Source organism: Ailuropoda melanoleuca, chromosome 16 (assembly GCF_002007445.2).
Source record: "Ailuropoda melanoleuca isolate Jingjing chromosome 16, ASM200744v2, whole genome shotgun sequence".
Classification (NCBI taxonomy): Eukaryota; Metazoa; Chordata; class Mammalia; order Carnivora; family Ursidae; genus Ailuropoda; species Ailuropoda melanoleuca.
The window spans coordinates 74419045-74445392 of record NC_048233.1 but is presented as its reverse complement, the minus strand read 5'-3'; the positions used below and the strand labels follow the sequence as shown (position 1 = coordinate 74445392).

Sequence of the window (26348 nt, the reverse complement as noted above, 5' to 3'; positions counted from 1 at the left end):
GCCGGCAGGCCGCCTCGAGAGGGGCCGCGGCCGCCCCTCCCCCGCCCGCGCCCCCGCCGGGGGGAGGGGCGCGCGGAGTGGGACTCTTTCCGTTTGGTCCAGCCCCGTCGTGCACGCAGTTCCCAACACTTCTCGTCATCCTCTCTTTGGTCTCTTTATTCTGCTGAGCGGTGCTGTTAGGATTTCTTTTTTTCCCCTGACCACGTTCGCGATGGTGGGTAGCAGCAAGGTGGCCCTGGTAGGGGAGGGGTTGATATCGAGATTGGGCACCGGGGGAAGAATGTCTTGTTTCAACTTTGTCTGTGGCTTGCACCCCCGGAGAAGGCCACACGCCGGTTGTAGGGTGCAGATGTGCTGAGAGTGATTTCTAAGTAGTTGAGTTGTTGAGATGAGGGTACGACTGCTAATGGTAGGGAGGTTTTGTTTTCATTGGTGAATCTGGTGTCATCATATTCGGGGCATATGTTGAAATATTCTTTGTTTAGGTCTTGAAGTAGAGGATCTCACTCTGCACGTCCACATTGTGTTGTTTTTAAATGATGTCTGCAAGTGTGGCTTTCTAGAATTTCAAATGTGAGTTAAGGTCCGGGCGTGTGTGGGCCTTAGCATTGGCCTTGACAGTGAACTTTGTGGCTGTGTTTTGGATTTCAGAGATTTGCCCCGTAGCTGGGGTGCGAGCTGTGCATTTTTTGTTAATAGTAGGTGTCAGGAATGTAGATGCTTAAGTTGGGGACATTAAAGGGAGAACATTCCTGTATTAATAATTGATAGCTGAATATTAGAATCAGATTAATTTGGGTTGATGAAAGTTTTTTTTTTTTTTCCCTCCCAAAAGCAGCTGTGCGCTCTAGGAAGGAAGCCTGTACATAGGCACACTTTATAGGGGTTCTTTAGGGCAGGGAGCTGGAATATCTCCTTTTAGAGAGGGTACTCATCCACATCTCTAGCTTCATTGAGGGCCTGGTAAGGGGACTGAAATTGGGGCTAAGACATCTGCGTGTACTTTTCAGTGTTTATGTTGTTTGTTTACATCTGGTGTTTATCACATTTGGGCACTAGAAGTAAATAGGTCAGTTTTTCTTTTGGTTTTTGAAGAGTAGCCCCCTCCCCCCCTTTTTTTTAAGTTTCACGATTTACTTGGTTTCACAGCATTGTAGGAAACTGTTACTACATTTTTACTGGAAATACTGTTATTCATTTTGATTTTGGTAAGTTCCTTTCTATTCTTTTTTTCTATCTTCACTTGTATATGGAATCTACATTGTGGGCTTAAAACTAGCTTATTAGGGGCTATTTAAAATGTCTGAAAAATACATTTTAAAATATCAGGACATATTCGATGGCGGAGAGGAAATTTTTGTGTGCAGTTATACTCCTTTTATAAAAAAATTTCTGTACTTAAAACTTCTGTAGATGGACAACTGTTCTTAAAAGGAGCATAGTAATAGTGCAGAAAATTCTCAAAACACAAACTTCTGGCTAACATGTTAAAAATATTCCAGGTGTTTTTCTTTATGTCAGACTTTTGCTTTTGTTAATATAATGGTATTTGCGATATGACTAGCATTGCTTGGCTGGCCGTAATAAAGTCTTTTGCTTGAGTGCTTTTGAAGGCTTTTTAAGGTAGTTTTTAGATAATTTTGCAAGCTTTATTTAAGCATGTTGCACTTTGGACTCAGGCAGGTCTTATGGAACCAGAATAGTAATAGATTAAAAAGACTCCTACCTACGCCAGATTTTCTTTTTAAGAGGTGTAAGTGATGGACGGGGCCCTATTTCTTTTAGCTTTGAAGGGTCCATCCTTTTCCCCATTCAGTCATCTGGAAGGAGCGGCCTCAGAAATACTCTTCTTCTGCTTACATGAAGAACTCTAAATGCTATCCAGCAGGAGGTGCTACAGCAAGATAAAGCAAATCTCTCAATTTTGAGGGTCTTGCTACTTCTTACAGCTCTGTTAGCTTCAACTAAGCACAGGATTAACGCCTTAAAGTTCCAGAAAGATTTTGAGTAAGTCCATTTAAAAGTCCATTAATCAATTACATTTGCTATTTGTAACTGAAATCTTTGATTGCTTTTTACCTGCTTACGATATTACACAAAATAGATTTGTTATTGTGAATAGCTTAAGAATGCCAAGCTTAGGTACAGAGTGCTGTTAGAATTATTTTACTTTGATGAGGAGTTAGTCTTGTATTGGTGTTGTATTTGTGTTGAACACAAATGTGAAAAGATTATGTGCAGTGGCTATAAACAAAAGAAGTTGGTATGATGGGGCTTTAGGTTTTATGTCGTCCCTATAATATTAATACGGGTAGGATATAAAGATATGAGATTTTGTAAAGGAGAAACTATATGGAAAAAAATTTAATTTCTTGTGTTTTATTCCTTACATCTATGGACAGTGATCCTAATAGATAAATTCTTAGGCACTCAGCTTTATAAATAACGTATGGTTGATGTATTTGAGTTGGCCTCCAAAGACTGAGATTCTTGAACTGTAAGTAAAGTTATATCTGTGGGTATAGGTCATTGCTGATATGTCTGTTAGTATCACTTAACAATAACTGCATAAAGATGAAAGTAGTTTCATAGCATTTACGGCACATGCTCCTTTGAAACTCTATTAGTGTTAGGTGAATTGATTTATCCCTGGGAATATCATGCTACTTTGGTGGCTTGTAAAGTTTTGTATCAAAGTTTTAGAAACTTAGGAATGTGTGGAAAATTTGATGAAGCTGCTTTGAATTTTGTCGGTTTTCTAGGCATAATACTGTACTTTTTTCTCAGTAAGATCAAATGAGATAATACATGTGAAAGTTCTTTGTAAATTGTCGGAAGCCATGCAGATGTTGAGATAGGTAACTAATTAATACATGGACAGAAATTTCTGTCTTTAAAATGTTAACGTTCTCCACATCATTTGGGAAATGAGCATTTTAAAAGTGTACACCCAACACTTCATGAATTTTTTTTTAAATGCTATTGTGGTTACCAAAAAGCTCTTTGTTATAGTTTTGAAGATTTGTTTAAAAAATGCTGCAGAGGCAGTTTCTCATAATTCAAAAAAAAAAGATCACTTTTCTTTTTGTAGATCCTATGAAATGTGTAACCCCCATTAAAATTTTTCTTCATTTCTTCATTGATGTCATAGTAGTTGATTTTAGTGAATATTTAAGTTCCCGGATTCTTCTATAGACTCTCATTAACACACAGAGTAACAGATGTCACAGTTAAGATTTTGATTGTTTTGAGTGGTTCTGCTAACTTTCTGAAAAATTCTTACTAAGTAAAGCTTTCAAGCTTGTTTCAAAGTGAAAAAGATGTATATCTATATGTATTAGTATTAGGTACATGTGTATATCATTTTGTTTTTCTCTTTTAGAGGGATGCATGAGGAAATGACTACTCAAATCTAGAGGAGTGCACCGAAATATTTTTGTGTAAAAATAACCCAAAAGTTTAAAACTCAAGCCTTGATTTGTGACTTTTTTAATAGACTCTGCTTACAAATTTGGACTGAAATAAAATAAAATATAGATAATGGGGAGTCCCTGTGTTTATGAGCATATAAAAAGGTTTAGTTTTATATTTTAGAAGCTACTGCTCTTTATGAAATAGCCCCTTTAATTAGAAATTAAATATAGAAACTTCTGTGTGAAGTGAGAAAAACATTTAACTGTTTAAATAAAAATGAAACCTCTCAGGGTAGTATTAACTTTTTCATCCTATGGACACTGAATACTAAAGTTGGTTTTGGTTTTTTGTTTTTGTTTTTGTTTCTTTTTTGGTTTTTTTGAGGAAATACGGAAGTTAAGGTTATAGTAAATGTGCTTTTAAATTTTGTATTCTTGGTATTTTATTGCTGAAAGCTTTTGTATTTAATTGCTATTCAAAGGGAGAAAAGGAAGGGATTAAAGTTTTAGGTCTCTAATCTTTGACAGAATTCCTTTATGTCTATATTCAGACCTGATTTCTTGAAATATGTTTGAATCTTCATGTTAATTTGTGCTGGGAAATATTCACGATTTTTGTTGACTTCTCAGGAACTTTTGTGCATGGGCTTTTTTGTAGGCCTTAAGTATTCTTTAGGAGCGCGGCAATATATTTTAATCACTTTAACTTTACCAGGTGTGTATTTTTGCTGCTTTGAGATTTTTTTTTTTTAAGGAGGTAATATGCTAACACTGCTTTAAATTTATTGTAGATAATTACTTTTTAAATAGCATATGTTTTCTTGTTTGGGTGTTTGTATGTACATGTGGCTGTGCTATTTTGCAGGCTTTCCTATAATTCTTGTGTATTACATTTCTGGAGTTATCTTTTGTGAGAATGTTGAAGTGAACTTTTAAGGATAACTTTTCTATTACTTGTCTGTTAGTTTAGTGTTAAACTGGGGTGGTGGTGAACTCTTCCGCCACATTTAGAGATAATATGTGAGGTTCAGTCAACCTTTGGGTTTTCTACAGCAACTTTCTCATACTAGACACTTGTGTGGCAGTTTGACTACCCCTCCACTTCTCTCCCTCCAATACATTGTAAGGCCTCCCCTGTTTTAAACAATTTAAAAGAAAAATAGTGTGCAGGTCTCTGTTGAGGAAAACTATTCTTATTTATATTTTGGAATCATTTATGGAAATATTTTCTGTTTTTTTTAAATAGATAAAAAAGTGAACCCGTAATATGGAGATGGGAAGGGGGATGGGGCCTAACAGGTTGGTGATCTGGGCTTTATTTTGACTCTGTTTGTGGGCCTAGGGGACAAAAAAATAACTTAAACACAGAAGCCAAAAAGATGGGTTTTGTTTTATTGTTTTGGCTGCATTGAGGATACAAACTGTCAGTACTTGAGGAGAAGGAGCAGCAGAAAGGAATTGATTTTTTTCTGCTGCAGATCCAAGTATTGTTAACCATGTGCATCTCTGAAGGAGCATACTTACAAATCAAACAGTAGTTGATTCTTTCACTCAATTAACAGTCAAACCCTAGACTGATTTTTTTAAGATTTTAAATAAGTACCAAAAACTTCAGAGTAATGACAATAATTTCCTGATAAAAGTGGGTGATAGTAACCATGGCAACTGCTATCTGGCCTTATGGCCAGTATGTTGTATTGATGAAGCTTCAGATCCTGTAGTAGCCTGTCACTTTTATGGTGAAATGTAGTAACATGTGTTGCAGGTGATTTTTAGCTGGATTGTGTTAAATCTGTGTGCCAGCTTATCTTTCCTTGTTAGGAATTTCTTGGACTGTATTCCACAGCATGTTTGTGAAGGTGCTGTTGCCTGAAAATAACCCACCACCTGTGTTAGGCCTCCTGATGCAGATTGCACTTAGTTCTTTCCCAGCCTCCTTCCTCAGTCTTGCAGAAAATAGGGGTGTGTGTAGAAACTGTATATACATAAATAACAGCTCAAAGTTATCTATTTGGACATGTTATTGATAGTTTAAAAAAATCTTTTTTGTTTTTAGAAGAGGTCAGTGGATGAGAGAAATGGGTGTATGTTGGGAATATTTTTTTTCCTAAGTGTTCTTTCTGGAAACGTGCGCGTGTGTGTGTGAAATGAGGGGTTAGGAGCGGAGGGCATAGTTATTGAGTAAGGACTTGACAAAAGAGAAACTTAAGTATTATTGTTGTGTGTGTGATGGTGTTACGTGTGCCTATTACTATAAGAATATTTTTCCTAGTGGACATTATTAGAGTATGGGAAATGTTTTTGTATGAGAATTTTCTGCAAGAAAAATTATTCCTAAAATATAACTTGAAAGACTGTTTAGAGAAAACCTCATAAAACAGTTAAAACTTTCTTGGGGGAGGGGAATAGAGAGCTTTGAAACTGATCCAACCAAACTTTTAAAGAAATGGCTTTAGAAATGATGTTTTAAAAAATAATTTTAAAATTTTATAAAATCTTTTTGCTTTTTAAGCATTTCTTTTATATGCTTATCCTGAATAAGGTTTTTCTAATGTGAAAATGTTGATGTAAATATTCACTGATACTTTTTCCAGTGTGTGCTAAAGAAACTGACAGAGCAGAGAGCAAACAAGTTAGATCTGAATTTCACTAGGCCCTGATAATGAGATCTAGTCAAATTGTGCTTAGATACTTCAGACTTTTCTTAAAACTTACTGTGATAGGGTGAAGTGGTTTTCTTACTACAAGTCCCAGGATGCATTTCGGGTTTTTGCTTAACTCCGGATTAGAGCATTGCATGCTGGGACCTGTAGTTGATTTAAACAGCACAGAGAACCCTTCCCTCTTGTCTACTCCATTTTATACAAACAGCTTTCCAAGCCTCTAAGAACTTTCTGCTAAGTAAAATTTGATTGCTAATACTATGATTATCATGGTGCTCGTATTCTAAAGTGAGTCTTCAAAAACACCCTAGCGTTTTAGTTTACCTTGGATTAGTTTGTTGTGTTTTTTATCATCTACTTTAAGATTTACATGTAAAATAACTGATAACATGTGTATGTGTGTTTGTGTTCATATATTTAAAACTTAGCAGTTGTAATTTTTTTTGTCTGTGCTGCTATAGATCACTTTATAATTACAGCATATTGCTAATATGGGCATTAGGAACTTATTATTGTAGGGCTGGATATATACGCTGTTCTCTTTTTTTTGAATGGGGCCAGTTATTCAGTGCCCGTATTTAAGTTTAGAGGTTATCAAAAAATTATTTTGTAATAATTGTCAACATCTTGAATCTTAGTGTTTTTTAATTGGAAGACAGATTCCTGAAAATAAATGTGGTTTCAATGTAAATTTAATACTCATATAGATATAATCTGAAAGGTAGAGGAAAAGGTAAGTTTTCTTTAGTAATTTGCTCATATTTTCATTTGTAAAATTTAAATTTCTATTCTTTCTATTCTTTAAAGTTCTGATACTTTATTAATGAATATCAGAATGTTGTTGCAGGGATTAGATGTTGAAATCTGTGAAAGTGCTTAGCACAGTGCCTGCCACATGATAAAAGCCTCAGTAAATGTGTAGAATTAGCAGCAGCAGCAGTAGTAGTGGTTCTTGTTATTAAATAAATAGCGTGCTTCACATTTTTTCCTCTCTTTTTACATTATTATTTGATCAGAAGCCCAGCCTGTTCTGATAAGACCTTGAGATTTTTGGCCTATGGTAATGATGTGGCAGTTCCTTAGAATTTTTTGCTGTACCTAAGATGTCTTTGCACCTCGGTTTCTCCCTAAGTGATACACGCCTGAAGTTAGCTACCAGCCAGTCGCAGACTTTTTGACCAGGGTTCAGCTCTGCCTATTCAGTACTCTTTGCCACTGTACCACAGCCCTTGGTTGACTTTGGCGGGTTCAAAAGATAATGAAAATATTTTCGTTCATAATGTTTGCACTGGTAAAATATCCAAACTAGTTGATTAATGAATATGAGATGCTGCAAAAATGTTCCTTCTGTCACAGTGTATGTAACCTTGGGAAAATTCTGTTGTGTTTAGAAGCACAAGCCAATCTATCACCATAGTTCACAGTGTTACAGGATTGGTGTATTGGAGGCCAGTGAACAGCCCCAGAAAGAAAATGTAGTTTCAGGTCCGTGGGTTGTACTTAAAATGTTAGGTTCAAAAAAATCATAAGTCTTTACATTATTTTTCTCTTTTAGGACACTCTAACTTCTTTTAGGCTCTTGAACTTGTAGGATATTTTTATCTGCTTGGCTGGTCTCTTTTAGCTTTTTGAGAAGGGAAAGGGACATCTGGGAATATTGAAAAATGTAAGCATAAGTTGTGATGTATGTGCCTTAGTTTGAGGGTATACAGAATCATGATGTGTCTTTCTTACCTGCTTGGCCCGTATCTATTCCAGCTTTTTCCCTTGTGTAGAGTTCCTGGAATAATATTGCTGAGGGCTGCTGTGTTTATTTAAGAGAATTCTGCCTTTAGTAGTGATTATTTAAGTACTTGCTCACACAACAAACCAACCCATTGTATTAATACTAACCTTTTTTCTCTTATAAATATGAACTGAAATTTGTTAATATTTGTATATTAGACGTTGAATAGATTCTTTAGCTGTGTCAGAAATTTGTGGGATCTGATCTGATAATGCTGCCACATTGTGAGTGGCTTTATTTATCTTCTCTTAACTTGACTTTTTAAGACCTAACATTAACATGAAATAAATTCAGTGGTTACAAAGAAGTTAAGTACAAAGGGCTAAGTATAAGGGGTAAAATAATCTCTAGTGTTAATTGGCCAACGTGGGAAAGATCAGATTTGGATGAGTGCTCCTTATCTACATTTTATAATTACGCACGTGTGTAATTCTTGAAATACTAAAGTTGGAAATAAGGAGAGTAAAACTGGGCAGCTGCGTGTAATCCCTGTAGAGTCCTCTGATACACCTAAAGTATTGAAAGTATCGAGCACAGTTTTCTGTCTTTTTTTAATAAAATATCCCAGGCCAATGGAAATGAAACAGTTGTGATGGTGTCAGAGGACTTGGCCCTAAGACCAGTCCTGTCACTAGTGGTTTGCTCTTGGGAAATTCAACCTGCTGGGCTTTAGTTTTTCCAGTGGTAAGATGGGGATAATGGTAAAAGCCAGCTTCGCTATGCTGTTCAAAGGACTGGGTGAGATAATACCGATGAATGTACTTTATGACTAAATTGAGTTTGTAATCACTAATAGATGCCTGAATTTTAAGATATTTGTCTATATTGTGTTAACAATGTTAATATTTTTAAAAGTTTAAATATATGGGTTAGAATCATATTTGGTGATCTGAATACCCCTTGCCCATGGTCAACAGACAAGTTCTTAACATGTTTATAGCATAGTTAGTGGCAATATCCACTGATGCATATGTGTGTGTGTGTATATAAAATATACATAAATATCATAAATGTACTGGTGTGTTGTAATACAAGCTTTCAATTATGGGCTTTTATATTGAAAACTATTTTTATGTGTTAATATACAAACTTACACAAATCCATATATTTGTTCTTGAAGAAGTGGCATAGATATAAGAGTAAATATTTGGCAAGTTGTGAACAGTTCTTGTACCATAGGGTTATGTTGTTTTAATAACAATAATAATTTAACATTTACTGAATGTATATTATATATAGTTCGAAGCTTTTTTACATATAGGATCTCATTTAATTGTAATCCTCACAGCAATATTATGAGGATTTACTATTATTTTCCTACCCCCATTTTATAGATGAGGAAATGAAGGCCTCCCTGGAATCACATAGGTGTAGCAAATGCTACAACCTGAATTCAAGCCCAGGTTTGATTGCAGAGCCTTTCAAGTGTCCATAACATTGTACTGAACTATGTAATTCCTCTAGAAACCTAGAAAATGAATTACTAAAGAAGTTTTCAATTTACTGAAATGGCCACAGCTATGATGTATCATTTTGAGAATGTTTCATGTTGATTTTGGTTGGGTTAGATTGAATATTTTGGAAATAGTAAGCATTGGAATGGAATGGAAATGAAGGCATTTGGGATAGTGCCTGTCTTGTTCATCTTTATATGCCAATTGTGAAGCATGGTGCCTAGCATGGAGTGGACTGATATCTATTTCTTAAAATTGGAATTTGGGAACTTTAGCATTGTAGGTTATTTTATACATTTTCTTAGTGCAGATATTTTACATTTGCTGTTTTAATTAGTTCTTATGTAACTATCAACATTTTAGAGGGTTTGATGAGAAATGTCTTTTTTTTTTTAAAGAAATATTATAAAAGCAGTGCATGTGAATAATTCTAGCCATATAGATATGTACAGCGTAGAAAATGAAAGTCATCCCATTCTACTTTTAAATTTTCCTGTGCATTAAATATGTACTATATATATCCACTTCAAAAAATAAATAGAATTATACCATAATACTGTCTTAAAGTTTACTTTTTTCAAGTGGCTATTTAAAAAACTTGTTTTTGAAAATAAGGCTCGGGTGGGAAGTGGGAGTAAGGTTGGAAGGAGAGAGGTAAGATTTATACATTAAGATTATAAACTTATACTCTAGACTGGTTATTACTTATGGGGCAAAAGGCATTTTAAGTTCTTTTTAGTTGTGCCTAATGCCTAAGAGATGGTTGTTGTTATTTTTAAAACTTTAAAAAATGATAACCAGTTTAAAGTGGCAACACCATTTTCTGTCCTGTGCAAGTAATTTAAGAGGCATCATTTCAGAATTAAGTTCTACTAGTTTATTCTGGTAGCTACTATTTATAAAGAGATCAATTATGGTTTCACATAACTTTTTTTAAAACTGGTGGGTTCTCTTCTTGGTTGTTTAGAGGCATTCATTCAACGTTTACAAATTAAAATAACATTTTAAAGCTGTGAAAATAATTGTAATATTTTAATTAATGAAAACTCAAACCAAGTACTGCTTAATCGATATACAGATAGATACCCTGCATAGGAATTAGTCCTGGTACTCACATCTTTATGTCAATAGTGTTGCCTGACCTCACCCCCATCCCTATCCCTACTCACTCAACCATTATCAAATGCTATACTGATAACCCACTATTTTTTCAAGTGACAAAAAAAAAAATTGACTGCTGTTTGTTTTTCTGGCTTTGTGTAAAATAAGACATCCTCAAGACCTTGTAATCTACACTAAATATAATCTTTTGATTCTAGCTTTGAGAGTTTTATCTTATTGCTAAGGTTATTAGTCATAATTCAGCTTTGTAATTTTTAGATTAAAAATTTTTATTTCATAAGTAATAAATTTTCATTGCAGAAGTTTTTTAGAAGAATCTTCCTAGTCTTAGAATGCACTCCCTGTGTCTAAGGTGCCTTAATGTTTCTTTAGTGAAGTGCTGAAGCCTGGCCTTAAAATTCTGAGAATCGGATCTGACAGTGCATAGCAGTTTATTTGAACTACAGTATAGTCAGTTATTTATTTATTTATTTGAGAGAGAGGGAGGGCACACACGAGTGGGAGTGGGAGGGTAGGGAAGGCAGAGGGAGAGGGAAAGCGAGAATCCCAAGCAGGCTCCATGACCAGAGTAGAGCCCCATCTCACAACCCTGAGATCATGACCAGAGCTGAAATCAAGAGTCAGGTGCTTAACCGACTGAGCCACCCAGGCGCCCCCAGTATAGTCAGTTTTAACATGCCAATTCAAGAGTTTTCTCATTGGTTCATATGTGCTTTTCATTTTGTGTGGCTCAGACCATGCCTTAGAAAGTATTTTAGTATTTCTCAAAATAGTATTACAAGTGTACAGAGGGCTGAGTTCAGGTCATGGATGGTCAAACTGAGGCAGAGACAAGAATTCAAGTAAGTGAATGGCAGAGCCTAATTTTTCTCTCTTATTCTACTTTTGGCCTCCTTAGCCTGTTGTCTCCAAACTTTAAAAAAATTACTGCTACCAGTAAATGTATATTTATATGTAGTTTTCTGAATTAATGTTTTATGTATGTTACAAAACATACAGGAAAGTTGGAATTTAAAAAAGGGTGATATTTAAAAATATAAGTTGTACTAATTCCTTCCTTGGCCCCCTTCCTTCTCCGGGTGGTGCACCCACTTGGAGACGAGTGCTTTAGATAGGCCATTCTTGTACAGAAGAGAGGCAGCCATGGGGACACCTGGAGGACAGTTGGCACAAGGTGTGGGGCTTTTAAGTTGGAGTGATCTTTTACAGCTTTTTAAAGAAATAGCCTTTCTTTCTGTGAAAGGCTGAAAGATTGAGAGTAAAGGCCTTGAGAGAGGTGAGCTTAAAAGACAGAAATATAAGCCTTATTTGTTTTCTTCAGAGTTGACCAAGGGGAAAAGGCTGCCTACCCTGTCAGCTCTTACTCCCACTATAGCGACGGCAGTGCCTTTTTCTGTTGTTGTTAGGCAGTTTATAGAACGCAGGATAGCTTGGTAAGCGTCTTCTCTGTGCCTGATATGACGTAACATTGTGGAGTATGCAGCATGCATGTTAAGTACAAGTGGTTGTATTTGGCTTGTTGCTGCAGCATTTTTGAGGATGTCTTAAAAAGCAGTTCTCATTCGATAGAGTTGGATATGTGCAAGTTATTGAAATCATCATTTCATGAAGACCAAACTTTGTAACTTGAATTATTCTATTTAGTATTTGTTTATTTCTCTCCTCTCCTTCTCCCCTACCCCTTATCAGGACCTGATACTAAAAAGCCTACAAAAATCTTTGTGCTCCTTATTTTCTTTATTTAATCTATATGCAAAGCATATTGTAATTATTGCTGTTAGAGGGTTTTAAACTGATGGTTCCCCACCCTTTTTGTGCACAGGGGAGATAGATTAGGAATGCCAAATGGACAACTTGGTATAAAGAAATAATGACCACTGAAATAAAACAGAAGTTCAAATAAAAAGCAAACCACATACAAATGTAGAATGAAAATATCTTTTAGTAAAATGTTAGCATGCTGTACTTGGAACAGATGCCACATTAATTCAAAAGAGAGCCCAGAAAATGTGGCAACTTTACGATGTCAATGGAGGGAGCTGCAATAGTTCCTTTTCTCATTGTGTCAAGTTCTCAGTACCTCCAGGTCCAGTCCTGTNCCCCCCCCCCCCCCCCCGCCCCGCCAGTACTTCAGAGCAGAATTCTTTTTCTGAAAGGAACAGATGCTGTTAACTTATCAGGACCTGATACTAAAAAGCCTACAAAAATCTTTGTGCTCCTTATTTTCTTTATTTAATCTATATGCAAAGCATATTGTAATTATTGCTGTTAGAGGGTTTTAAACTGATGGTTCCCCACCCTTTTTGTGCACAGGGGAGATAGATTAGGAATGCCAAATGGACAACTTGGTATAAAGAAATAATGACCACTGAAATAAAACAGAAGTTCAAATAAAAAGCAAACCACATACAAATGTAGAATGAAAATATCTTTTAGTAAAATGTTAGCATGCTGTACTTGGAACAGATGCCACATTAATTCAAAAGAGAGCCCAGAAAATGTGGCAACTTTACGATGTCAATGGAGGGAGCTGCAATAGTTCCTTTTCTCATTGTGTCAAGTTCTCAGTACCTCCAGGTCCAGTCCTGTTCTTGTGTGTTTATTTTTCTGTGTCTGTTACATGTTAGCGTACAAATATTAAGTCCATGCTCATTATTTTTTTTATGTAATTAAATACATCGTCATACTAGTAGGTATTAGGGTGGAAAGCCCAGTAACTTGTAACGGTAATGGTTTTTGTCTTAAATATGTATATTAAAATATTCAGAATCTGAGGCAAAAATTGATTTTTCTCTCACCTCTCAAGGCACATTTATGATAATAAGGTAGTCTAAGAATTGAGACTTTCAAAGAGGCCTATGCTTTTTTTTTTTTTTTTTTTGAGGCCCATCCTTTTTTGAATGTAGAATTTGGACAAGTTACAAAACTATGAGAATTTTGCATTTTTTTTCTCATTTAAATTTGTAGTTATCATTGGACATTTGTTATGATTTTTAAGTAGCTTAGATTCATTCATTCCTTTTGCGGTGTTCTTTATGGTGTTTGGGAAGAAGGAGAAAGGGTGTTGGAAGGGTACTACCATACACACTTGGCTACTTCCAGACTGACGTTCGTTTTATAGAAGGTTGCACTGGGACATCTCTGAATTGCCTGTTTCTTGCAGTGCATGGTTAGTGTGGAGAGAGATGGGCTGGGGGCTCTTAACCAGACTAAACAGTGTGCCACTTCCTGAGCAGTGCAGTGATCTGATCACCAGGGGCATATCCTTTGTGCCTGTAAAGAAGTTTGGCGTTCAGGCTTAGAAGAGTACTACTAGTTTTCTCTTAATTAGTCAAAGCACGAAGGCTCACAGTCCAGTAATTTTGTTGAAAAGGTTAAAAGTTTTGTTTTCTTGCAGTTCAGGTGAAGGGACGTTTTTAGCATGGCAGTAAAGAAAGCTCAGTGGTTGAGGATCAGCACTGGAGCTGGAGCCAGTTTGCATGGGCTCGGCTCATATCGCGGCTTTGCCACATATTAGCTCCGTGATAATGGTCAAATCACTGCACCTTCTGTGCCTCTGCCTCTGTTTCTTCGTATGTAAAATATGAATAAATAGTAGTTCCCATAGCCTGAGGTTGTTACGAGGAATTAATAAGTTAATGTATAAACTGCAGTAAGTTCTTGACATATAGTACATGCTAAGTAAATGGTAACTATTGTTAGGTATTACTTAACCTTAATTCTCAATTCCTTTCTTCTCTCCTCAAGGCTTGAGACAAATGTTGCATAGTGGGAAAAGAGCCTGGGCTTTGTGGTCTGACCCTTGGGTTGGAATCTCTGTACAACCACTTAAAGTTGAGTATGTGACCTTGGACTAATTATTTAAGCTCCCTTCAACAAAGATGTCTCTCATACATGCTGTATACCAAGCTCTGTGCTGTTCATTTGGACTTCAGTTTCTTCATCTGTGATGTAGGGTTGATAACACCAACCTTCTGGGTTTGATGTGAAGATAAAATGAGGAAATCTTAAGACACTTGATAAGCAATAACTGCTGTTATCATTGTTACGGTTATAGTCCCACTAACAGTTTATGGGGAAAGGGTAAATATGGAACAGCTTAGCTGGAAAGGAGGGTTTTCCCCTGAAATGTCATGGTGAGAAAGGGTATGGGTGGGAAAAGTCTATCTAATGAGTCCTTGTTTGTGAAAGTTCTGGGAGAAATAGAAAATATGTGGGAATATGTCAGTTTTAACAGACTTTAAAAAATATTATAGGGCACTTTTTAAAAACTCGTACTGATAGAAGCCTTTTCTTGTACCAACATAGTGATGTGGTTTACAGTAGGTCACTTTTTTTTTTTAAAAAGATTTTATTTATTTGACAGAGACAGCCAGCGAGAGAGGGAACACAAGCAGGGGGAGTGGGAGAGGAAGAAGCAGGCTCCCAGCGTAGGAGCCTGATGTGGGGCTCGATCCCAGAACACCGGGATCACACCCTGAGCGGAAGGGAGACTCTTAACGACTGAGCCACCCAGGCGCCCCTACAGTAGGTCACTTCGCAGGAGTCAGTAGTAGACTGGGCATTATAACTCAAACGTGTAAAATCCTAATCAGCTGGTCAGTCCCTAGGGTCAACTGCTCAGAACAAAGTGTGTGCTTAACCCCTGAGAATACATGCTTGAGTAGAATAACTAGTGGAAACAATTGTAGAGGCACACAAATGCTTTCTAGTAATGATGGACACCATTTATTTGCCTTCTGATTTTGGGCATTTTGCCTTTGTGAAATTTCCTCTCATCTGGTGCCTGGTCTTTTCTTATGGCAATTGTTATTTTCTTTCTATATTTAATTGTCGTATGTTACCTGTAGTGAGCCTAGAAACTGGGCCTGAGAACAAGTTGATTATGAGAAAAGTCACTGTTTAAGTTTCTGCCTTACAGTGATCTCAGACTTAAGATATTTTTGATAAAGTATTTGAGTTTTTAGTATGTCCATTAGTATGTGTGTGTGTGTGTGTGTGTGTGTGTGTGTGTGTGTGTGTAGGTATCTATCTGGTAAGTGAAATCAGTAATTGAGGGAGGGGGAATGATCATTAAGTGTGACATAGAATTAATTTTATTCATTCACTACCAATTTGAATCTGAAACTTTTTTGATCTTTGATCTGTATAGTTTTTTCCCTAGGATTCAGCAAATGTATTTGCAGTAGCTTACCACAACACCCTGAATATGGCATGTGTTACCACTGATGAGCATTTGAGTTAAAGTAGAATAATAGCTTCCATTAACTTTTTGTTCTTACTTACCCAGCTGTACCGGTTCATAAAGGCCTAGGAGGTGGATAGGAGCATTTACTAGATTTATTTTGTCTGTATTCCTAAAACAACGTTTCTGCTTTCTGAGCAGAAATTCCAGCAAATTTGTTTTGATAACGTGCTTGTATTTTATCTCAACAAATATTTTAAAAGTTGAACAGTTTTATAGCAGGCTGTATAGTTTTTTCTTTTCTTTTTTCTTTTTTTATTTTTTTAAAGATTTTATTTATTTATTCGACAGAGATAGAGACAGCCAGTGAGAGAGGGAACACAAGCAGGGGGAGTGGGAGAGGAAGAAGCAGGCTCATAGCGGAGGAGCCCGATGTGGGGCTCGATCCCATAACGCCAGGATCACGCCCTGAGCCGAAGACAGACGCCCCTCTTTTTTCTTTTTTCTTTTGTTTTAAGTAGGCTCTGTGTGGGACTTGAACTCAAAACCCTGAGATCAAGACCTGAGCTGAGACCAACAGTTGGGTGCTTAACCGACTGAGCCACCCAGGCGCCCCGGTATAGTTTTCTTTCAGTTGAAAAAATTGTAATGTTACTTTACAATTGCTGGAGTGGTCAGTAAGTGAAGCTTTGTAGTTTTAGAATTAGCATAGTGTATGCACAGTATTAAGTTTTCTTTATGCAGGGCTTACAAAAAAGTTGCTTCTCTTGGGTGAATGAAATTGTAGAAAGTTCAAAAGTGTATTTTATTTCAATAAATACAGGAGTTAGAAATAGACCCTATGAGGTCTTTCAGGTTGGTTTAAAGAGTTGTACAATTTTAAAAATCAGTCTGCTCTGACCAATTTTTAAAAGTTGGGCCATTCATGTCAGGGCTGAACTCCTACTAGACTTATGCGGGAACCTGTCTGGTTCAGCGGTACATCAGCTGCTTCCCAGAGAGATTCACATCGATTGCACATACTCCCTCCATTGCCTTTCCTCTCCCCTGTCCTTTACTATCTCTTTGCCATCTCTTCTCTGTGGACGCTGTCCCATCTGCTGTGCGTCACTCCCTCTAAAGCCACCACCGTCTTATTCTATCTCTCTTAAAAACAAAACAAAACACTATTGTAATAGTTTTTAAACAGAGCTATTATCAAGACCTTAAGGCTTTAACAGTTTGTGGATCTCTTTGTTTTGGGCCCTCAGCCAGGCGTTGGATAATAGATAGCTTAAAATCACTTGCGAAGTAACTGAGTATTTGTGAAACATTTTATATCTGGATTAAGGAAGAGAACAGAAAAAGACCTTTTTACCTCAGAAGTTGCTGTATTTTCTGGTAGGGGGTGAGGTGGGGGCATAGTGGGGAAAGGGGAGCCTTGTTACTTAAACTAAGATAAGGGAAATAGGAAGCATTCATTGGTTAGATGGTTCTCTGTACTCCTGTGGACCTAACTAGAAAAGGAGTTGGAAATTCTGGTGTTGCTGATTCTAAAAGTATTCTGATTTAGTAATAGGGAAGACTAGCAGAATTTCTTTCTTTAGTTTGTAAAATGCAAAATACTGCTGTAATGCCTTCTTTTTAGGCATTGATTGCATTTTATTAATTGGTAGTTACAAAATAGCAGATCTTTTCCTTTCCAGATTTCTCCTAGTGGGTTTGAACTGTTAACTGATTTGTTTTGGTAAGCAAAGTAAAATTTGGGAATTAGTTGTGGTTTAATGTTAAATTAATGGCTGTATTGGATTTAAATTCAGTAGCTTCTAAGATCTACACAAGGCATTTCATTTCTTATATAATTATGCATTTTACTGAAAAACATATTTGAGATAAGAATTTTAACTTTATAGGATTTTTAAAAACTTCTTTTTATGGAAATTTAAAAACATATGCAAAAGCAGAGTGAATAATATTAGCAAACGCCACATACCTCTTAACCCAACTTCAAGTTATCATTTTGCCAATGTTTACAGTGTGTGAAACATACAAGGAAAGTACTTTTATGTTTTTAAAACATGCAGTACAAATAGATCAGTTGATACACTCAAAGGAAAAAAATGAGTGTGAGAATGTTAACTCCTTTAATACATTGGTTATCACCCTTTAGGATAATACTGCTTTCATTTGTCTTTTAACTTATTGACGGTGTCTGAGCCACTACTAACTTAATGGAGAACCACGTCTGCTGGAAAGTTTTTTGTTTACCCCTTCTGTCTTCAGAAACTTACGATTATTAGTTTTTTGAATTTACTATCCTTCTTAGTTGCATTTTATTTTATGTACACTTGCCTATCTGCAACTTTTGTATGAGCCACCAGTAATGGTCTTTTCTAGAGTTTATAAGGGCAACTTAAAATTGGAAATTCTTAAATCTCGTTCTGCATTTTCTCCTTTGAATGTTCTATTTCTGTTTCGCCTATGTGCATATACCAGTTGCTAAGGAATACATGTTATAACTTGTAAAGTAGTTTGTTGAGGAGAGAATTTTGACTATCTGCTATCCCCGGATGTGATAACAGTGATTAGGAACTTAAGTTATTTGCTCCGCTCTTCGCTCCTCTTTGGAGGAGTAGTAAGTCGTGTATGTGCCTGCAGTTGTAGGGCCTGTTCATTTCTAGTCACTACAAGGTGATGGTAGCCTTATTTCTGAATTTCTTTGCTTTTATTAGTTTAAATTAGACCCATGGGGTAATTATTCCACCCTAATGCATGAGGAAGCATAGTCTTTGGGTGTTGTGCATCTAAACCCCCATGAAGTGCATTGAAAAGGTATCTTTAATGTTATGATGCTGTTTGGCATGTTTAGTTTAGTGCAAGGAGTGTACTTATTTAACAGGACCGTTAATAAGCTTCCCGTACACCAAAGATATATTTTAAAAAATTATACTTAAGATGACTTTGTAGTATTCCCCAGTAGAGTTCATCTAGAGCAGCAAAATCTTTCTAAAATAAAACTTATTCCTTTAACCGGTATTCATTTAAGTGGGTTTCTCTGTACTTGGTTTCCATGGAAATAGCGAATAGCTAACGTTATTTATAAGGTGGAAGTAAAATAGGGTGCCTAATGGGACCCCATGCTGCTCTGATGAAGAGACTTAGGAAAAAATCCATGCTCATGGGATTTTTTTTTTTTAAACAAGGTTAATGGAAGCCCTGATTTCAGTCTTCTGTAACAGAACATATTTTGGGTTTTAAAGGCTAGCATTAATATCAAGCAAACTTTTTTTTTTTTTTTTTTTTTTTTTTGGTGTATATTGCTTTCACTTTCAACTTTTAGGACCACTTACTTATCAGCATGATTGAGGCTTTATGCTTCAGACTCGTGTTTCTTTGTGGTTTTTGTTTCAGAGTTAAAATCCCCAGCATATTGTAGCTTTTTCAATTTCTCGTTGACATTTCAAAGTACAGATACAAAGCTAAATGTTCATTAATGATAGCAGCAATGATAAAAAATCAATATGTTGGACTACATAGTTTTGTGTTTTGTTTTTACTGTGAATGTTACGGAACCATGTTTAGTTTTCAGGCCTTAAGTCAGGGTTCTTCTTTATTTTGTGTTGTGGAGCTAAACCAGTGTAGAGAGAAGAGATTCTAATTTTCTCTTGGGGTTAGAAACGGGGGAAATCTTAATTTCTCTTTCTTTTTTTTTAAAAAAGGATTGTTGCAAAAGCATTTTAATTGAAATAAATGTTAATTCTTCTAGTCTTTGAATGTGGATTTGGAGTAAACCTTGGCTTTTTCCTCATTTCTTCGGTAAGGCCTACTCTTAGTTTTCTAGGCCTACAGCAAAGCCTTGCATTTCTTAAGCCCCTTCAAGTGAAAGAATATCATTCCCTTTGTGTTTGTGTTTGTGATTGGGGTGTGTGTGTGTGTGTGTCTCACTAATTTTTCTATAGCCTGAAAGGCACCTGCTCATTTTCCAGCCTGGTGAGTGCAGCAGTGCTATATTGAGAAGTGAGGCAGTATGGAACACAATAAGGTGCTATAATTTTTATTTAGTTAGTTTTGGTCGTCCTTGGCAGCTTGTGATTGTTATCCGTTTGTCTGGAAGTACTCTGTGATTATTCCTGGCTATCAGTGCAGCAGGAGTTTTCTTCTGTGTTTTAAAAGCAAGGGTTTTAGTGTACTTAGGGCTCCATCAGGGGAGGAGTTTTTGTTTTGTTTTGTGTGTGTTTCTTTGGACAAGCTTTGGGCTATACTTGGGTTTACTGTGTTCTAATTTTTAAAAATTTGTTTCACTTAATCTTGTCAAATTTTTGTGTGAGGTATTTTATCTCCAGCAATTCACTAGTTTCTTTGTGCGTATTGGTTGGTGCTATTTTATAAAATTGCCTCAGTGTGTCATTTGTTTTAGTTTAGCTTTTTCTTTTATATTTTTAAAATCAGGTGTTTACTGGTGACCTTCCTTAGTGTCTTTTATTTGAATTATCTTTGTGCTTTAGAGACATAGGAATTTGGGTCTATTATCCCATTTCTGAGAGACAAGTCCCAGTAGTTGCAGTTAGTGCAGTAGAAAGGGTTTTCGCAGATACAGTGCTGGGCATTGATCCTCCTCCTTGGTGCTTCTGGTTTACACCCAGAACTCCCATTAGTGTTAATAGGAGACACTTGCTTAAATCCCTATACGCCAGGATAAACCCAAACTCTTTTGTAATGCTCTGTAGATACCTGAGTTGTTTTTTTGTTGTTGATGGCAAGAGTTTTGGTCCTGAGGTTAGCTGATTATTAAGATAAGAGTTTGAGTTATCATGGGATATGGGGTGATTTACTAAGCCTGATCTGTAATTAAGAAGCTTACGTTATGATTAGACTCAGAAAATATTTACAGCTTTGTGAGCTGTGGAAGCTTGTGAATAAGGATTTTTGTACTTTATAGCATGATGAAGCAAGATTTCTTCTTTCCGTTTATTTCTCCTAATACTTCTCAACTATAAAATAAATGATTTTACAAGTTATTATACATATTGCAAGAGGACTTGGTAAAAATTATTTTTTTATTTGTAAGCCTTCCCACAATTATTCTCTGGCCTCTTAAGTCTTTTGTCAGCTAATGCTTTCTTAGAGCTTTGGACATTGCAATCATGGGTCAAGTGTTAGAATATCACTGTTTACTGTGCCTATCTGTGAATTGTGGATTTTTATCACTTTTATTTATGCACAGTCTAACGGAAGAATTCCTAGATTGAAAGCAGTAAATCTGGGTTTTAGGCTGGGCTTTGCCGCTTACTATCTTTGTAGCTTTTGGCTAGTCATGTAGGCTTCTTGGGTCGCTGTTCCCCTGTGGAATGAAGGAATGGATTTGGTTCTCTGGGGTGTCCATTCTAGCTGTAGGCTATTTGAAGGCCTACTTTCCTAGGTACTGAAGGAAATAGAGGACTGTAAGGCAATGATACCTAATCCCTACCATCAGAATCTTTTGGGGGGGTGTTAAAAAAATACAGATATTTGGTCTCTAAATCAGACATCATGAATTCAGAATCATTAAGGGTAGGGCCTCTGAAGTTTTGTATTTTTTTGAAGTTTTAGAGTTATCCTGATACAGGTTTGAGAACTACTTGTGCAAGGCATTTCTACTCGTGTGTGTGTGTGTGTGTGTGTGTGTGTAGTCAGGGAGATAAGACATATAAGTTACAATGTGGGACAGTATGTGGTTAAATTTTAGGATGAATGTGAGAGATGATAAACTATCTGAGAATTCGAAGAAAGGAGGAGGTGGGAGTTGGGATGGTTAGGGAAGGTCTCCATTTATCACTGAATCTTTATCTGGACCCAAATGACTGGCTGAGATTTGGCCAGGTGGAGAGACAGTAAAAAAGGGTATTGTTGGCATAAGAAAGAACATCCCCACAGTAAGTTTGGGGAGAAGAACAATTCTGAGGACGATTGTAGTCTTTATTGTAGTATTCTGCTCTTGCAACTGGTGTAGATTTCCTAAACATTTTGAGGGAGTGAACCATGAAGATATTTTATGGAAGGGAGTGTTCCAGTCAGAGGGAGAAGCAAATACAAGAGCGCTGAGAAGGGAACTTGTTTTGAGTTTTGAAGTACAAAAAAAGAGGTCAATATGGCTGGAACAGATTAAGCAATGGGGAGAGGGGAGGAGATGAGGTCTGAGAGGAGCAGAGGCCCAAATCACTTAGAGTCTCATGGGCCATTTTAAAGGACTTCAGCTTTTTTTTCTGAGTATGATGGGAAACCATTGGAGGATTTTGAATAGAGGAGTAACTGGATCTGTCTTGGATTTTGAAAAGGTACTCTGGCTACGGAGAGAATAGACTGTAGCAAGACAAAGATGGAAAGAAGGGAGGGCAGTTTGGAGGCTATTATAATAATCTAAGTGAACGATGGTAGTGGATTGGACCAAGGAGTTTGTAGTGGAGTTGACACAAGTGGTCAAAGTCTATGTATTTTGAAAGTGGAGGCGAGGTGGTTGGCTATTAGATTGGATATAGGGTGTGGAAAGAAGAGGAAAAGAGGAGTCAAGCATGACTTTAAGGTTTTGGCCTGAAGGGATGGAGTTACCACTGACTGAAGTGGGGATGACTCTGAAGAGGAGATTGGGGGATAGGTAGTCAAGAGTTTACTTTTGAACTGTTGAGCTTGAGAAACCTATTTGACAAGTGTTGAGTGGGCAGTTGGGTATATGAGTTTGGAATTCAGGGGAAAGGTCTGAGCTGGTGATAAAAATTTGGGAGTCACCAGTGTACGGATCCTTTTATAGCTATGAGAGTGGGTGAGATTACCTAATGGGAAGAGCTCCAAGAACTGAGCCCTGGGGCAGTTCAACATTTTGAGGTCTTGAGAGATGAGAAGAAACCAGCCTACGATATCCAGAACAGTGGCCAGAGAGATTAGGAGGAAAATCAAGATTGGGTGGTGTCCCGGGAGTCAGGAGAGAAAGGGTTTCAAGAAGGAAGGAATGCTCCACAGGGTCAAATACGACTGATCAAACATGGAAGTGAGGGCTGAGACTTGTCTATTGGCCTTAGCAACAGGGAGGTCGTTGGTGAGCTTAAGAATAGAAGGAGGCCAAAGCCCCGATGGAGTGAGTCCAGTAGAGGATGGGGAGAAGGAACTAGGGACAGTGAGATGGTTAACTCTTTCAGGGAGTTTTCCTGTAAACAGGAGCATAGACATGGGACAGTAACTAGAGAAGGATAGGGAGTCAAAGGAGGCTTTTTTTTTTTTTTTTTTTTTTTTTAAAAGATGGAAGAAACAAGGTACCTGGGTGGCTCCATTCGATGGAGTGTGCAACTCCAGATCTTGAGGTTGTTAGTTTGAGCCTCGTGTTGGGTGTAGTGATTACTTAAAAAAAAATCTTAAAAAAAAAAAAATGGAAGAAACAAAATGATCTAGTAGTGAGGGGAAAATTGATACTTTTTGAAACTGAGGGAAGAGGTGCTAGAGGGATGTCCATGAGAGAGAGGGTGAGACTAAGAGGGATGGGGGACACAGGGATGATTATGATATCGGGACGTAAAGGACTAAGTCGCATTAAACAGGATTCTGCTTTTTCTTCTGAACACTTATTTGCATTTAAATTTATTTCAAACTTATTATGCTTTCTGTTAGAAGTTAGGAAGGGCAGATAAAAAGCAGTAAAACTTATTGTATATAAAATTAGTGCATCGGCTTGGTGTAGTAGAAGAGAAGAGATTGAATCTTCTGCGTAAGGTGACATTTTAAAGTGTCTTTGAATGACAATTATCTGTGCTATTCTAGTCCCTTATCAAAATTTATGATTGAGCACAGACTATAAACTTAATTGTTCGAATTTGTAGTGGGATGAATTTTAGCCTAATTTAAAACATGATCTAATGTTCAATCTTTTCTCTGCAAAATTTGTTTATTATTTAATATATGTTCTTCATATACAAAGGTTTTAGATATTTTACAAAAGGTACTTAAGCTGTTATTAATCACCTTTGATTTATTGGTGGTATTTTAAATTTTACAATCATACTAGAAATCTGAGTGATTCATTTCTTTACCAGCTCTAATTAAAGCAGCTACCTGTGAAGTTCTGAAGAGGTGAAGCATCTTCAGTTTGCAGAGAACCATGGGAAGTTATGTTAGTAAGATAATACTTATCTCTAAAAGCAAAAATAATTTCATTTAGTCCAACTTACGTGTTTTGAGTGCATTTTAAAGAATAAATCTATATTTGAAAAATTTCAGCAACTATGTTTAAAAATTTTAAATACCTTAGCTATTAGTATGTGAGAAACAAATTAAGTGGACTTTCAGTCACCTTAACATGAGGAAATCAAACTTGCATTTCAGACTTAAATACATTTTGCATATAGGTAGTGCTAAAATGCACATTTATGTAGAGCTCTTTTTTGCTCACTCACTCTTACTAAATTATAGAAATAAAATATTTTTTAAATCAGTTTTCAAATGGTAGTCGATTAATAATAGTCTTCAGAAGAAACACTTTAGTAGTGATGCACAGTGTTTAAAAATCACTAGTCTAAAAATAATTGACTCTTTTTTGGTATCTGAACTTCTTTGCAAATCTTATTAAATGTGTGGGTCCTCTTCCCAGAATTCTTACACATACAGAACTTAGCATATAGTATTGTAGGGTTGGCAAACTCTTCTGAGGCCCATTCATGAGGATCCCTTAGGCATGAAGGATCTCAAGTTTTTGAAACCTGCCCTGTATAGCTTACTTATAATAATTTTTCTTTAAAACTTTATATGGAGACTTTTCCAAAAATATTTTGCCAGTATTTACTGTAGTTTGTTTCTTAGAAGTGTTACTGCTGCCACATGGTTAAGAGGCGGTGAGGTCTAGTGGAAAAACCAGCTCAGTCAAAGGAATCTCAGGGTCTGTAAGCTTTTCTCCAGCTTCACAACCAATTGGTGTGTGACCTTCGAGGAAGTCACTTAACCTCTCAGGCTTTGATTTCCTATGTTATATCTACAGTCCCCTGCAAGCAGTTTTATGAGTAATTTTATGATATCATGGTTTCATGATATCATGGTAAAATTCTTTATCAATTTGGGATTAACTCTGTTATTGATTTTTGGAGAAAATGCCCTAGAGATAAGGTGAACATCCATTGTGTCTTCTTACTGAATATGACTTTTCGGAAGAGTTAATGTGACTCTACTTTCTCAAAGGCCATATAAGTAAAAGTAAAAACCCCAATTCTATCCTGATCACTTTGAATTTCAACATATTTCATATGTTCTAATTATAAACCATTGTTATCTATGTGTTGGAATTGTCATCTCCAATTCTGTGGCTTGTTTTTTCATTCTCTTAATGGTGTTTTTTTGATGAACAGAAGTTCTTAATTTAGTACAATACATCAGTCTTTTCCTTTTCATTATATTTTAAAATGGCAATATCTTCCTCTCTCATCTACCGATTTTATCCAAAGTCATTCATTTAACAAATAATGCTGTGGGGGATTGATGCATAGGAATTATCATCAGCATGAAAAAGCTAACAAGAAATGTCTCATAGGGAAAATAAGTCATCAACAGAGTTAAGGGTCTACTTAGTCAATTCATTCATTTAACAAATATTTACTGGACATTTACTATGTGCCTGGTACTGAGTGGTACAGAATCCTGTAGGTACTGTCTGTAATGTTAAGAATTTACTTTTTAAAAATTAAGATATTATTGACCTATGACATAATATTAGTTTTAGGTGTACAGCATGATGATTCGATATATGTATGTATTGCAAAATGATTACCACAGTAAGTTTAGTAAACATACATCACCACGCATAGTTACAATTTTTTTTTCCTTCTGAGAATCCACTTTTAAATAACCACATCATTCTACAGACCTTTGCATGATTTTTCTTTTGGTTGGAAGCTACTCTAATCTTGGTGATTAAAATAGCCATTTATATGGACTTGAGAACTTTCAGAATTACGGCTGCTAAAGAAAAGGCAGGATAAAACAGCAAATTGAATTTCTTTTGGAAATGAATGTTAACTGCATGAACTGGGGCCCTTTTAAATTATTTTACTGCATGTTTGGTATGACTGTACTTGATTAAATAAAAATTTATAATCTGGATGGCATGAAGATTCTTTAAAAAATTCCTCGAAATGAGAACACTATTGAAGTAACATCAGTCAACAAACATACTATGTTTAAAACACAAGGAAGTTTTAGAGCATGGTATGTGTCGTTTAAATAATTTAATAGTAAAATATGAGGAGAAGAGTTTCAATTTTTGTTTCCTAGTTTTTTTAAGTGAAAAAGAAGTTTGGGGTGGGGAAGAGTTAAAAATAAACAATGTGGGGGTGTCTGGTTGGCTCAGTCGGTAGAGCATGTGACTCTTGCTCTCAGGGTCATGCCTTTGAGCCCCATGTTGGGTGTAAAGATTACTTAAAAATAAAATCTTAAAAAAAAAAAAAAACCAAACCAAAACCCAAAACCCCCCAAAACAAACCAGGATAGCCTGGCTTGACTTTTCTAACTTTGAAGTCAACTTAATGGAGTTTAGTGAATCTTAAAAAATGCAATTGATAATAGCATCATGGAACATTAGATCGAGATCCCAAAACCTTAATTTTCTTTTCAGCTCTATCACTGATTAAATATGTGGCAGAGAGAAAGGCATCTTTGTGTTATGTAGCTTACAGTTTGAAGTGGTGAGACTTGAAGAATGTAAATGAAAAGTTTAATTGAAATTACGGTGATACATAT

General features: G+C 36.3%; 1 protein-coding gene across 1 annotated transcript in view; it reads left to right on the top strand.

The window, feature by feature from the left end:
• The first annotated feature begins 37 nt into the window (after window positions 1-37).
• PHF21A (PHD finger protein 21A) overlaps window positions 38-26348 on the top strand; it is a 187981-nt gene continuing 161670 nt past the window's right edge. The window contains exons 1-2 of the mRNA XM_034644695.1: window positions 38-1208; window positions 1786-2007. The gene's annotated coding sequence lies outside the window, so the exon portion shown is untranslated. The remainder of the gene's footprint in view (window positions 1209-1785; window positions 2008-26348) is intronic.